This window comes from Zalophus californianus, chromosome 2 (genome assembly GCF_009762305.2).
Source record: "Zalophus californianus isolate mZalCal1 chromosome 2, mZalCal1.pri.v2, whole genome shotgun sequence".
Classification (NCBI taxonomy): Eukaryota; Metazoa; Chordata; class Mammalia; order Carnivora; family Otariidae; genus Zalophus; species Zalophus californianus.
The window spans coordinates 159,373,546-159,386,752 of NC_045596.1; positions in this window are offsets into that span (position 1 = coordinate 159,373,546).

Genomic DNA, 13,207 nt, shown 5'->3' on the forward strand with positions numbered 1-13,207 from the left:
GTTAACTCATCTACAAAGTTCTGTAAGGTGATAATGAAGGCCCTTCTCAACTCAGCATCAGCTCTGGAGGGGGAGACAGACACATGGACAGACAGAGGCCCACACCCGGGGCTTTTCCTGCCTGGGGAGCCACCTCGTTCTGAGCAAGGCGGGGCAGCCCCATCTGCCCACGTAGCCATTTGGTACTTCTAAGTTCAGTTGTGTTTTCTAAAAGCCCAGCCATACTATTTCATTGTTCCACTCCTATCTTAAAACGAGTGAGTGGAAAGGGCTTTGAAATCTTTGCAAAGATGTGGTTTATAGAATCAAGGCTGTGCAGAGAAGCATCAGTTAATCAGAGCGTGATTTGCCACATTCCACTTCTGGAGTGCTTTCTTGTGCTTTCTTGTGCTGTACCTTCCAGAGCAGAGAAAGGGCGGTTGAACATTTTAGGAGGATTTTAATAGCATTACTCAAAACTGGAACGAAATGTGGATATTTAAAAATACGTATATGTGAGATTTAACTAATGCTTACATAGCCCCCCACCATGTGCCAGACACGGTTCCAAAATTGCATGAACATCCATTCATTTCCTTCCCATGGGGATGCAGCGGGGCTGGCTCTGTCTCCCCATTCTGCAGACGAGCAGGCTGAAGCACAGACAAGGGGCGAGCCCGCCCAAGATTGTACGGAGGGCCGGCGGCAGCGAGTGTGGTTGGGCTGCCTTGTGGGTCGGGGCACGAGCCGCCGGGCCAGGCTGCTGCTGAGCGGACCCTGCACGTTTGTGCCCTGCTCTGTGCTGGCCCGCAGCCGGCCTGACCAAGGCAGTCCCCTTCTCTGGGGGGATCCAGGTAATCTGGGCCTCATCGCTGTGCTTGCCCTTCTCTCTCCAGCCTCCAGGGCACACGGTGAGGGAGTTCTGTGAGCGAAGCTCATTGAGTCCAGGACAGTGTGGACTCAAGAAGGGAGAGAAGCGCAAGGAACATGCTCACCAGACATGGCTGCTGCGGACGTGGCTGACCCCAGGTCCCCCTCCGTGTGTGCTGGGATGGGTGTGGACCTTGTGGGGAAACAGCTTTGGCCGCAAGAGGGCCCCTTGAGGAAGGAGCCGCACCATCTAGGAGCTTGCTTATTTGACGCTGAGCTGCTCTTGCCTCGGGGACACCATGGTGTTAGAGGAAAGAGGGTACATGCCGCCGACCAGCTGGCTGATCATGTCCAGCATGAGTTTCAGGCTCCTCGTCGGTAAAATGGAGATGGCCGTCCCTGCCTCATAGCAACACTTGTTGGGATTAAATGGCCAAGGGCCTGGCACACGGTGGGCAGGCACTCAGCCAGGCCTCTCCCTTCACCAGTGGGCACGCTACCCTGGACCTCCACAGATTCTCGGCACCTGTCTGGCCCACCAGGGCTCCTCTTAGCAGCCAGGTTCCTTGTGGCAAACACAAGAACATGGTGGTCATTAGGCCCCTGGGCTGCACTCTTTGAACCGTGGCAGAGTGGGGTTGAGAGGGCAGGAGGGGTGGGGAGAGAAAAAAGGGAAACTTCTTTGTTATTTGTAAAGCAGACTTGACTTGATCTACGAGTCACTGGGGACAGTGGCTACGGAACAGCCAAATGTCATGCTCTCTGGAGTCCTTTCGATTGGCTACCCCCTCTCCATGCATGAAGGCAGAGGACGTGCCGCTGCAGTGGCATCTCAGCTCAAGGACACCAGGGCAAATGCATGTCAGGTCACCAGCTCCAAACGGAGACTAGGAAGCATTGATCGGCCATGGGGCCTGAGGGCAATGTTAGCACCCACGGGCGACCGGCTGGCGTGGGGTCCTGGCGTGGGGTCCAAGGCAAGAGCAGAGCGACTTAGCTACCATGGGTTCTTGGGAACAACCTGTGGGGAGGGAGACCTAGGCTCCTCTTTTGAGATGAATTCTGAGTTACCTCCATGCTTTCTGAGCAGAACTGGCTCTCCTCTGTGATTTCCCTATAGAAACAAGGCTGGCAATGAGGTGTGAGTCTGGCCATGTTCAAGCTCATAGGCTCTTCTCAAGAAGTGTAGGGTACACCTGGAAGGGTGTCAGGGGACCTGCATGCAAAGTCTGCCTGGCCGTCCATCAGCTAAGTCACTGAACGTCTCTGAGCCACAGGAAGGTTGTTCTGGATCACAGATCAGCAAATTTTTTTTTCCGTAAAGGGCCCCATAATTATCATAAGCTTTGTGGGTCATGCCGTCTTGGCTGCCAGCTACCAGCTCGGCCTTTCATAGGCAATATGTAAATCACGGGGCCTGACTGTGTTCCAATAAAACTGTATTTACAAAGGTAGATGCAGGCTGAACTTGGCCTGGGGGGGTCATAGTTTACCACTCCTTGCTCTAATTAGTCTCTGAAACCAAGCTCTCGATCCCCAGCAGCCTGGCCACTGAGCTTTGGTGGCGGGAGTGCTGATGGATGGCAGGGCTGGAATCATCCTGGGTTTGGAGGGAGAGAGAGGGCAGTCTGCTGCTGTGACAAGGGAGGTGAAATTGTTGGGAGAAGGCACTAGAAGGAAGGGCCCTGCGTAGGGTGGGAAAGAGGAGAGAAACCAGGTACCCTGTGGACTGTGCTCACAGCAGTGTGGTCCAGAGCGTGGGGGCTGTGGTCATGCTCTGTGCAGGGGCTTTGGGCCAGGTGGCAGATGGGGCTGACATTCAGCTGCACTCAACTCACCCATCCGTAGGCCCACAGCTGCATTCAACTCACCCATCCGTAGGCCCACCCTGGGCCCGCTTGAGGAGGGGGCACCGCTTGCTGGTTTGCACGAGGGCTCCTGAATGTGCTGCAGCAGGACCTGTGGCCAAGAGCAAGGGAAGCTGCCATTCCAGGGCTGGGAGGGAAGGGTCACACGCGCACACAGAGAAGGCGGGGTGTGGCAGCGGGGCCCCTGAGAGCCCCCGTCTGGCTGTCAGCAAGTCACTTAACCTGGGCGGGCCTCCCTTTCCTCATCTACAAAGGGAAGGGTCAGAGACACTGCTCCCCAAGGTTCCTTTCCACAAATGGGCTTCTGTGATTTTATGACTGCCGGCTATTTCTGAACTCACCAGCCCAGCACAGGATGACTTGGAAGGAGACGGAATTCATCTCTCTCTCAATAAACACCACCACCCGCTTGGTTGCTCCGATTTTTCACCAAGTGTCTTGTGCAGAGCTTCGGACAGCTGCCTTGGGGCTCGTTCTGGGTATTGCTATGGTGGCGCCCCTCATGCTCGGCTCCAGTTCTTCCCCTTTCAAGGCAGAGTTTCCCAGAAAGTCGACACCTGCTGGGGCCACATGGAGCTGTGCCTACCATGTCCTGGCCTCCCCGGGGAGGCCACGCTTGCGTCCCCATCTAACCTGGATGCTGCCTTGCAGTCAGGGGTCTGGAGCTGTTTACGCTTGGACCACCCAGGCCTGAAGTGACTAATTCTCATCAGATATCTCTGCAGGAGGAGTTTGCCCAGCCCCCATGGCCAGCATGATTTGGGGTGCGGAAACTCTTGCAGCCAGAAGAGAGGGTCTGGGGAACCCTCCCCCGTGATTTTCCCTGGGTGCACAGTGGGCTTCCTTCCCCTCCTCCCTGCCCAGCCTCATGTAGGAGGTTGACAACTTAAAATAAAGGCTGCAACTCTCACTCCCCTTCATTTAAAAACCAGAGTCTAGCCTGGCGGGCCGAACAAATCCTTGTGGGATGACACTTCTGGCCCAGACCATCCTTCACTTTTATCCTCTGTGGAAGATGAAAGGCCTTTTTTTTCAGGGGCCTCCTCAACCTGAAATCACTCTTAATTCTCATTGTGTTAGAAAGCCGGGTGAGTGTGAGGCCACAGGACATGAAGGACTCTAAAATGCCCGCGTCCCGGAAGTTTGTTTATAGCATTTCAACCTGGGCACTGCTGAGATAAACTTCTGTAACAAATGAGGAGGCAACTTTATTGGCTCCTGGAAATGGTCCAGAGGGGCTGTTGTCCCGGTGATGGGGTGATCCTCGGCAGCCCCTCAAACCTGCCCAGGCCCGCACATCTCAATGTCTGGGGCCTGGGCAGCCGTGGAGAGGACAGGTCTAGAAAGACTGCCGGGCGGTGGGAGGAGTGCTTGTGGGGGCAGCCACAACTGCTGGGTCCCTGTCATGGGTGGGATGGGGCTGAGCCTAGGCAGTGGCCCTCAGTCCTCTGGGAGTTAGCTGGCACGCTGGCACCTGCCCCCGAGTCCGCTGGGCAAAGACCACATACATCTGGGGGACAATTCAGCCTGGTCCTGGGCATCTCCATGTGGGCCTGGGGATTCACGGCTCCGGCATGACATCCGACGGTGTCAGGACAGTGGGAGGGCTGGGGACAGGTACTACCTCCATCTGAACTGGGCTGTGGCATTGAGCGCAGAAGATGGGGGCTCCCTGGGATCCCTCCAACTTCCACCTTGGGGGCTGCTGGCCCAGAGACCCTCCCCTTTTCTCCTTACTCCACCCTCTGCGGTCGGGCAAGGGCTGTGGCCTCAGACACTTCCTCTTGTTGAAGCTGCTCCAGAGCCTATACCGCAGGCAGGCAAATGTGGGGTTTGACTCTGGGTGGGGCTCAGCAGGTTAGCTGATTCCGAGGTGCCGTGCGGCACCAGGAACTCAGGCTTATTGTCACAGTCATTCTCTTCCTGCAGTTCTGTCTTTCCTCCTTCTCCTTTGCATCGTCTTCTGCTGGGCTGGTCTCCTCTGGTGTCACCTCCTCACGCAGGAGAGTTTGTTCGGCCTCTGTGGGCCCTGGAGAGGTAAGGGCTTCCCTCCTCCGATCCCTCTCCTTCGTGTCAGGTTGCTCTTCCTCTTAGCGGCTGGGTCCACCTGAGCGGCATCTTGGGGGATGTGTCCCCGCAAAGTCCTTGAACTAGCTGCTCTCTGCTTCCGTCTCCATTATTCCGTCTGCGCTGCCCCCACCATCCGGTCCCGCCCGTTGGCAGCGTCCTCTCCGTGGGCTGTGGAGTTGAGAGCAGGAACTATGGGGTTCCCGTCAGCATGGTAGGCAGCCTCCCTCCACCCATGGGGTTCACCCTAGGAGTGCCATCTCCCCCACCAATAGCCTCTTCAACTTTTCCCGTGCATTTTCTTCCATCAGCTGGGGCCAAACTCTTCTCGTTTGAATGAAATGGGAGGTCAGGGGAGACTCATCTGAGTGAATAAAAAAATTTGAACTTTAGAATCTTGCTTAACAAGTAATATGATCTCTTTGTAGTAGGCCAGAGCCCTTGTAATGGCCCGTGAGACCCACGGGATCTGGCTGGCCACCTTCCCACCTCCTTCCCAGTTGCGCTCCCCTGCTCACTCGCTCCAGCCACGCTGCCTCCCTGCTCTTCTTTGAACATGCCCGGTTGGCTCCCACCTCAGGGTCTGTGCAGCAGCTCTTCCACTTGTCCAGAGTGTTCTTCTCCTAATCGTTATAGCTACCTTCCCTGCTCCCTACCTCAAGTCCCTGCTCACGTGTCATCCAGTTAATGAGTCCTTTCTTGTCCAGGACACCTCTCTCAGTCCCCTCCTTCAGGACTTCCCATTTCTTAACCCTCTGCTTCTCCAAAGCACGTGTCCCCTTCTGACAGACTGTACGTACACATGTATGTTCATGTGTGTTTGGGGTGTGCGTGTATGTATGTATATCTGGTATTTATGACCTGTCTCCTTCCACTACAGTGTAAACTCCAAGAGGGCAGGATCTCCATCTGTTGTTTTTCCATTGCCATCTCCAGGCACCCGGAACAGTGCCTGGCAGAGAGGGAACCTCAGCAAAGGTTTGTTGACTGACTGAAAGAAAGTAGATAAGGAGTTTCAGTGGGTCCCAGGAGAATGTGCAGGGGGCACATTGAGAGAAGACAGGGTGTGGGAGGAACAGAATCTTGAATTAGCATATCAAAGCAGAAGCCCAGAGAGTGCTGGCGTGGGACAGCTTTTCCTTATTGTTGAAACTGGGATGCCTGGGTGGCTCAGTCGTTAGGCGTCTGCCTTCGGCTCAGGTCATGGTCCCAGGGTCCTGGGATCGAGTTCCACATTGGGCCCCTTGCTCAGCAGGGAGCCTGCTTCTCCCTCTGCTTGCCGCTCCCCATGCTTGTGCTCTTTCCCTCTCTCTGACAAAAAAATAAATCTTAAAAGAAAAGAAACAAGTCCAAAACCTGTATTCTCTCCCAGGGCCACACAGTGCATCCTTAACGGTGGGGCCGAGCCTAGAACTCAGGATTCTGTTAGTCCGATCCTCCTCCTTCCACTCGGAACAATGGTTTCTTCTCTCACGTGGTTGCCTACATACCCTGTGATCTCATTTAAAAGAATTAATTTGCTTAGCAAACTCTTCTGGTGGGTAGGACAAAGGGAACTTCCCGTGGAGCCAGTGAAGCACCACGGATTTACACGTGGTCAGATTTGGTGAAGGGGTCTAAAGAAAATCCTTGGCCGAGGATGGAGACTCGAACATCTGTTTTAAACAAATTCAGTGGAGTTCTTCTGCAGGAAGCTTATTTTATAATCAAGCTGGCATGCATCTGGATTTCTCCATCTCGTCCCTCCAAATCACTGTGTGTCCTGGTTTACCCAGGCTCACCCTCCTAGTTAAAAAATAGGAAGTTAGTAAGGAGAAACCTATCCAGTGTAGGAGCCTGAGCTGGGAAGGGTTAAAGAGGGGCCCTGAATGGAGAGGCAGAAGAAGGGGGCAGGGGGCTTCTTCACTCTGTGGAGCTGCTGATAATAAAAGGGGAAAATTAAGTCTTGCTTGTTCAGGTATGTGATTGAGAAAGGCCATCAGCAGAGGGACGAGGAGCTTGTTAGAAATCACCAGGCCGTTACAGCCGAGATCAACAGCTGCCTCTTGAAATGGGGAGGACATAGATATAATCTCAGGAAGGCGATAAAACGGAAAGGTCCCAGTGTGGCCTGGCGAACAAACAGAACCTCATACAGAGTCTGTTTGGGTGAGCAGCCTCCTTACCACAATTATCCCCCCAGTCACCGGTGATAGGGCGTGAGGGGCACTGGCCAGGGGGCCGGAGTCAGGGGTCAGAGGCAAAATTTCCTGGCCTCCCGTCGGGTGCACAAAGCTGCTAAATTTTCAAGACAAAGGAGAAGTCCGGGACCAGGAATGGCAAACCCTGGGTCTTAAGGTTTTGAAATTTATGGGCAGTCTTCTACTTAAAAAACTGCTTCGTGTGCACAACACGGGGCCCTCCTCCCCGTTCTCTCTTTCCTCAGCCCCTGTTCTGCTCTGAGCGGGGGATGGGTGTGTGTGCACCAGTGGGTATATATCTACACAGGCACACACGTTCACATCTCTTCTTGGCAGAACAATGAGGGTGGGTGGAATTGTTCACTCTGACAATTCTCTGAACCAAACCCAAGTTCCTTCGGGGGAAGCTGACTGACTGACAAGTCGAAGGGCAGTGGGCTGAGACAGGGCAGGACCCTGGAGACCCAGCTCTTCGGCCCAGCCCTGCAGCCACCCAGCTGCTTGTGGTCTCAGGTGACCAGGGGGACCACGGTTGGGCCTGGCCACGGGCTGGGGGGAAGCTCACGCTGCAAGGAGGGGGGGTTCTGCTGCCTGTCCACCTGCCTTCCTGTCTCAAATCCAACTGAGAGCCTGTCAGTCCAGGGCGTTTTCCTTCAATGGCCCCCGTGATGGCACTCTTCCTGTGATAATTTGCAGCTAGTGAAGAATTTTGCTAACCCCTTCATTTGGCTTTTAAAAATGTCATTAACTACTTGCACATGAACTCAGAGAGCAATCAAAAGAAGAGTGGACGGGGAGAAAAGCATCCCCAGGGAAGGCTGTAGAGGAATTTCCCCTTTCACTTTAATTGGCTTCCCTGTGCATGGGGGAGATCGCCTCACAATAAAAGATGGATAAGATTTTGAGACTGCATCCCTTTGGATGGGGTTTAGGAAGTATTTGCCCTTTGGGGAGTTTTGTGCATGGCCCTCAGGGCTGTATTGAAGTGGCAGTGTCCTTCAGATGGAAAACAGGCAAAGGGCAGAGGGGTTCTAACGAGTTCCTCATCACTGAGGGTAGTCACTGGTGGGGGCTTTTTTTTTTTTTTTAAGATTTATTTATTCATTTGAGAGTGAGAGAAAGAGAGAGAAGGGGAGGAGCAGAGGGAGAGGGAGAGAGAATCCCAAGTAGACTCTGCGCAGAGCATGGAGTCTGGCGCTGGGCTCGATCTCATGACCCCGAGATCACAACCTGAGCCGAAACCAAAAATCGGATGCTCAGCCGACTGCACCACTCAGGTGCCCCGGATGGGGGCTTTTGACTGACTGCCTCACTAGGATGGGCAAGGCCTTTTGCTGGGCCTGGAGGAAAAAGTGTGAGGCAGGCGGTATCTGTCTGAGAGTCAGAGAAGCAAGGCTGTGGTCCCTGTGCTGGTCCAGGGGACTGCCTTGTAGGTTTGCCTCAATTTCCTCTTCTGTCAATGAGTGGTTGGGAGCATGTGCTCAGGCAATCTGGAATGAGTGGAATGGGTGAGAGCTGTGGGGGGCCCAGTGGATGGGCTGTCCGTGTGCGCCAATTCCGGATCCAGCTCCTTCAAAGACAAGCTCCCGCAAAGTGACGTTGGGAAGCCACCAAACCTCTGTAAGTCTCAATCTGTCACCCGTAAAGGGGGATAAGTGACCCTTCTTTTGAAGAGTTGGGAGTATTGGATGAGCTAATGTGAATGTAGTGCGGGGCCTGGCACACAGTAGGCTCTTAACAGAATAGGTTGCCTTCGTGTCCTTATTTCCTCATTGCCCACACCCAAGTCTTTCTCACTCACTTGCTGCACCAGGTTTGAGAATTGGAAAGCCAGATACGGCGACTGTGTGAGTTTGATTCCCTGTATAAACAGGTGCATTGGGGGACATTCTAACATTCTACTCTTGGCTCTCTTGGGGGATCGCTGTAAGTCACAGAGGCTTGATGAAGGTTTGCTTTGTCTGTAAGCCCATTCTGGAAGACACTGTCCATTATAGGCAATGTCCCTGAAATACACAATCTCAGATTTTAGTACAGGAACAATGAATTCCTCCTTGATGTTAGACCATATAGAGCAGATCATATTTCCCCTTTTGGCCTTGGTTGCCAGAAAACTCAATTAAATTTTGTGCTTAAGAGCTATAATACTTGAAGTACTTGTACTACCTAACCTCTCTCACACATCCTTCAGGGAAACCTCTGACTCCCTGAGTCTGGGACAGAGGCCCACTTTAGTGCTTGTGGTATTCATGCTTTCCTCAGAACATTGTCAGGCTGATGTCCCTCCCTTTCTCTCAACGCACACACATGCACACACAAGCACAATGCAGTCAACATATACATGTACACACCTGTGCATGCTCACACACACACACACATGTAGGCATGCGTACACACACATGTGCTCACCCCCACCCCCAGCTGTAAGTTCCTTGAGGCCAGAGTATGTCTTTCAGCTCAGTACCTCAGCACAGAACACCTGGCGTCTGAAATCTATCAGATACTCAATAAACGCTCAGCGACCAGGGTGAATGAATGAACAAGTGGTTATATAAAACATTCCAGTTCAGGCATCAGACGTAATCATCTTTTCTATTCAATGGGGCTTGATCTTTCACATTTCGATCTTTTACGATTAGTGTGCACCTTCATTGTAAACACAACTCTAAAGCTTTTGGAATTATGTGGGGTTAGGGATATAAATAAATGAACAAATGAATAACCAACTTTCTCGGCCATGACGCCTCCTGCACCAGCTCCAGCCTGAGAGCGCCTTGTGTTCTGGACCATAGTCTGGAGTAGCGCAGGACACGCATTTTCTTGGCTCTGTCACTTGGCCGCTGTGTGCACTTGGGCAAGCTGTTCTGCCTCTCTGGCCTCTTGTTGTCTTATTTATAAAAATGGAAGTAAAGAAATTTCCTTCAAAGGGCAGTGGGAGACTAAACAGACCACAGTGGTGAGGTGTGTCCATCTGGCCCATAGCGAGTGCTCAGCAAACATTTATGATGAAAGAGTCCAGCATGGTGATGTGATGCACCGTATGTGTCCTGTCATTCTTACTTCCCTGGAAGCTCCTCGAGGCCAGTACTTTGTCTGACACTCCTTTTGTGTAAGCTTGACTGCCTGGCTGGACATACTGGTGCTGCAAACCCCTGAATAAACTTCTGAACACCATTGGAGACACTGTCCAGACAAGTATCGGTCTGGTTCACAGATTTGCAGCACATGGACCTGGGAGGGGTCCTTGAGGTCAGGGGTCTGCTTCTCATTTTATGTGGGAGAAATTGGGGTCTAGGCAGGTACCCCAGGCCACACTCTGGGTGGATGGCCTGACCCAGACCCTGGGCTCCTGACATCAGGTGAGAACACCTTCCCTTCTGTTGGGCCCCTGGCCCAGACGGACTGAACTTGGCCCAGGATATTGGCCCCCCCAGTTCATGGCTTTGGGGCTCTGTCCTGAAGCCACAGTAATTACCCATGGTGCAGGCTTGGAGCTTTATGTATCCAAAGTGCTGTTTCACAGCCGTGATCTCATTTCATCCTCACAGGGACTGTGTGAAGCAGGGCGGCAGGTGTTTTCATCTGGATTCTCTGTGAGCAGCTCAAGGCCCAGAGAGGTCAAGTGCTGCGGTGGAGATCCCCCAGCCAGCTCGCGGCCTGGCTGGAGTAGAAAGTGCCGTGGGGCCCCTGGTTCAGGGCTCTCTGCCCTGTGCCTGGTGGGAGCGCCTCCAGGGGCTATGGCTGGCAGCTGGTACAGTCTCTGAAGTTTGCTCGGAAGGAGGTCAGAGCCTGAACACCTACCAGTCCAGCCTGCAGAAGCTGAGAGGGCCTGGCCTTCTGGTGAGGCCACCTCTGCCCATGGCTTACACAGGATGCTGGCGTCAGGGGAAGACAGGGGGCTTAGCTTTGAAGGACTTGATTTGTCTCTGGGGCTGGGTTCAAAGGCAAAAGCTCTGACAGGCAGTGTTGCCGAAGACAGTATTAATGTGGCAGGGGCTGGGCGGGGGGGGCGTGGGGAGTAAAGGCTCTGAAGTTTGCCTGTGAAGCTCTATCATGTATACAGACAGGCCTCCGTTTGGAGTGACCACCCAGACACATGCACGGATTGGCATTTAGCAACTTTCCAAATTCGAATTGCAGTATAAAATTAAATCCACATTTAAGGGCTTTTAAAGCATAGCCTATTTATTCAGTGGCTTTTTATGAAGCCCTCACCGATTTATAATCTATGCGGTAACTCACTCCACACTGCTGAGAGCTGGGTGTTAACCCTTACCTGGAAGAATCATCTCTCCCCAGACGGAGCCAGTCTCAGTAACCTGGGCCTGCAAGACGATGGAGGCCCAGGGGTTGCTGCTCCCTCAAGGAGGCCAATGGGCAGCTGGTAGAGGGAGGTGATCTGTGGGTACCCTGACCCTTGCCCTGATGACCTACTTCTTCTCCTGGTCCTCTGGAAATCCCTGCGGGCCTGGAGCCTGAGATGCAGAAAAATTTATTCATTCAACACCATTTATCTAGAGCCCACTGTGTGCTGACCATGGGGGAGCCCAAGGAGGACATGGGCCAGCCTGCAGGGTGGGCTTCCCCTTCACATGCATGGGTGACTGGTGCCATGAACTCTTCCCCCCAGCCTCCTCCCCGCACCTTCCTGGGGAGTGAAGAAAGACGTGGCAGCCCCCCAGGAAGATCCCCAGGCCTTGGCTTAGCTCCTTTCGGGTGGGCAGGCTGTTCTCTGATGGTTTTCAATTAAGTCTGTCCTAGGGAGGAAAATCCTTTCCTGACACTTGGGCTAATGCAAGCGACTTTCTCTGCGGTGTCCTTCTGGAGAACGACTCGGGCCTTAGGGGGTGTTTCTTCCACTTCTGCTGGGGAGCATTTGTGCTAATAATTTGCAGTCTCAGTTACATAACCGGACCTTTGTCAGCGGTTTTCCGATGGGACCTTATGTGACGTTGGGGTTGGCTGTTCAGTAAGCATTTCTAAGGAAAGCTCCAGAAAGCCCATGGTGCTGTAATTGTGCTTCTGTCCTGCTGGGCTCCGCGTGCCACTGGGGCTCTAACTCAGGCTTCCGAACCTTTGTGGTGCTCTCTGTCCCTGAGGCAGCTGCTTCTCAGCGCACTCAATCCCCAAAACACCCTGAGTCTCTGAAACCCCCTGAGTGCGTCTGCACTGGCCGGGCCCAGCACACCTAGCTCTGGCCTCAGCGGGAGCAGGGACATTTATGGCAAGGGGCAGAGTGTGGTAGAAAGAGCTCTCCTACAGGAAATGTGAGCCCAAGCCAGCCCCACACCCTCTTGTTAAATGTAAAGCTCGCACTTCAGACCTCATTACCTAAGATCTCATTAGTGGCAACAATAGTAACTAACATTAATTGAGTGCCTTTTAGGCATTTTACATGTGTTATCTTATTTAATCCTATTCATGTTCCTATGAGGAACTGGTGTCATTCTCTCCATCTTACCAGCATGGAAACTGAGGCTAACAGGTTTAATACCTTGTCCAAGGTCACTTCGTTGTGGTAAGTGGTGGTGGCGGATGGCTGGGATTTGAAGCTGGGGCCACCTATGTAATGCTTTGTTAGCTTGTCCATTGGTACACGCACTGACTGGATGTTTTCTATAAATCCGGCTCTGAAGTCCTTGCCCTGGAGAAGCTCAGAGTCTAAGGGGGGAGGCTGTCCTCGAAGCGCACCGTGTGGGCACAGCCGAGGGGAAAGTGCTCAGGAGAGGATGTGCAGAGCACACAGCTCTGGAGGGCCCCAAAAGGGTAGGCTAAGCATCAGCGACTGTTGGCATACAGGAAATGCTCAGGCTTCATGGAAGCAGAGGGTGCTTAAGCTGAGTCTGGAAGAGTGGGCAAGAGACGCCAGGCAGCCCCGGGGAAAAGGGCACCCGGCAGAAGGAACAGCCTGTGTAGACGCACAGAGGGATGAAGCTAGCGCTGCCGCTGAGCACCTTGAGTTGTTCGGTATGGCTGGACTATGACAGGCCCAGGACCAATGGCAGGCTCATATGTCTGGAGGAAGTCTCATATGGATGGAGGGAAGGGCCTACATGGAAAGGCAAAGGGAAAGTTAAGTCCATGGATCTCAACGTCATGCCAAGGCCCATCTCTGCTATCCATCAATGACTTTCTCTTTCACCTTTAAAACTTAAAATCCATTTTGCATATGGTCCCCTTTGGTGTCAGTGTTGTAGGCTCTCACACACGCATTAAGCAGTTGCAAGCTGCTGAACCCAGCTA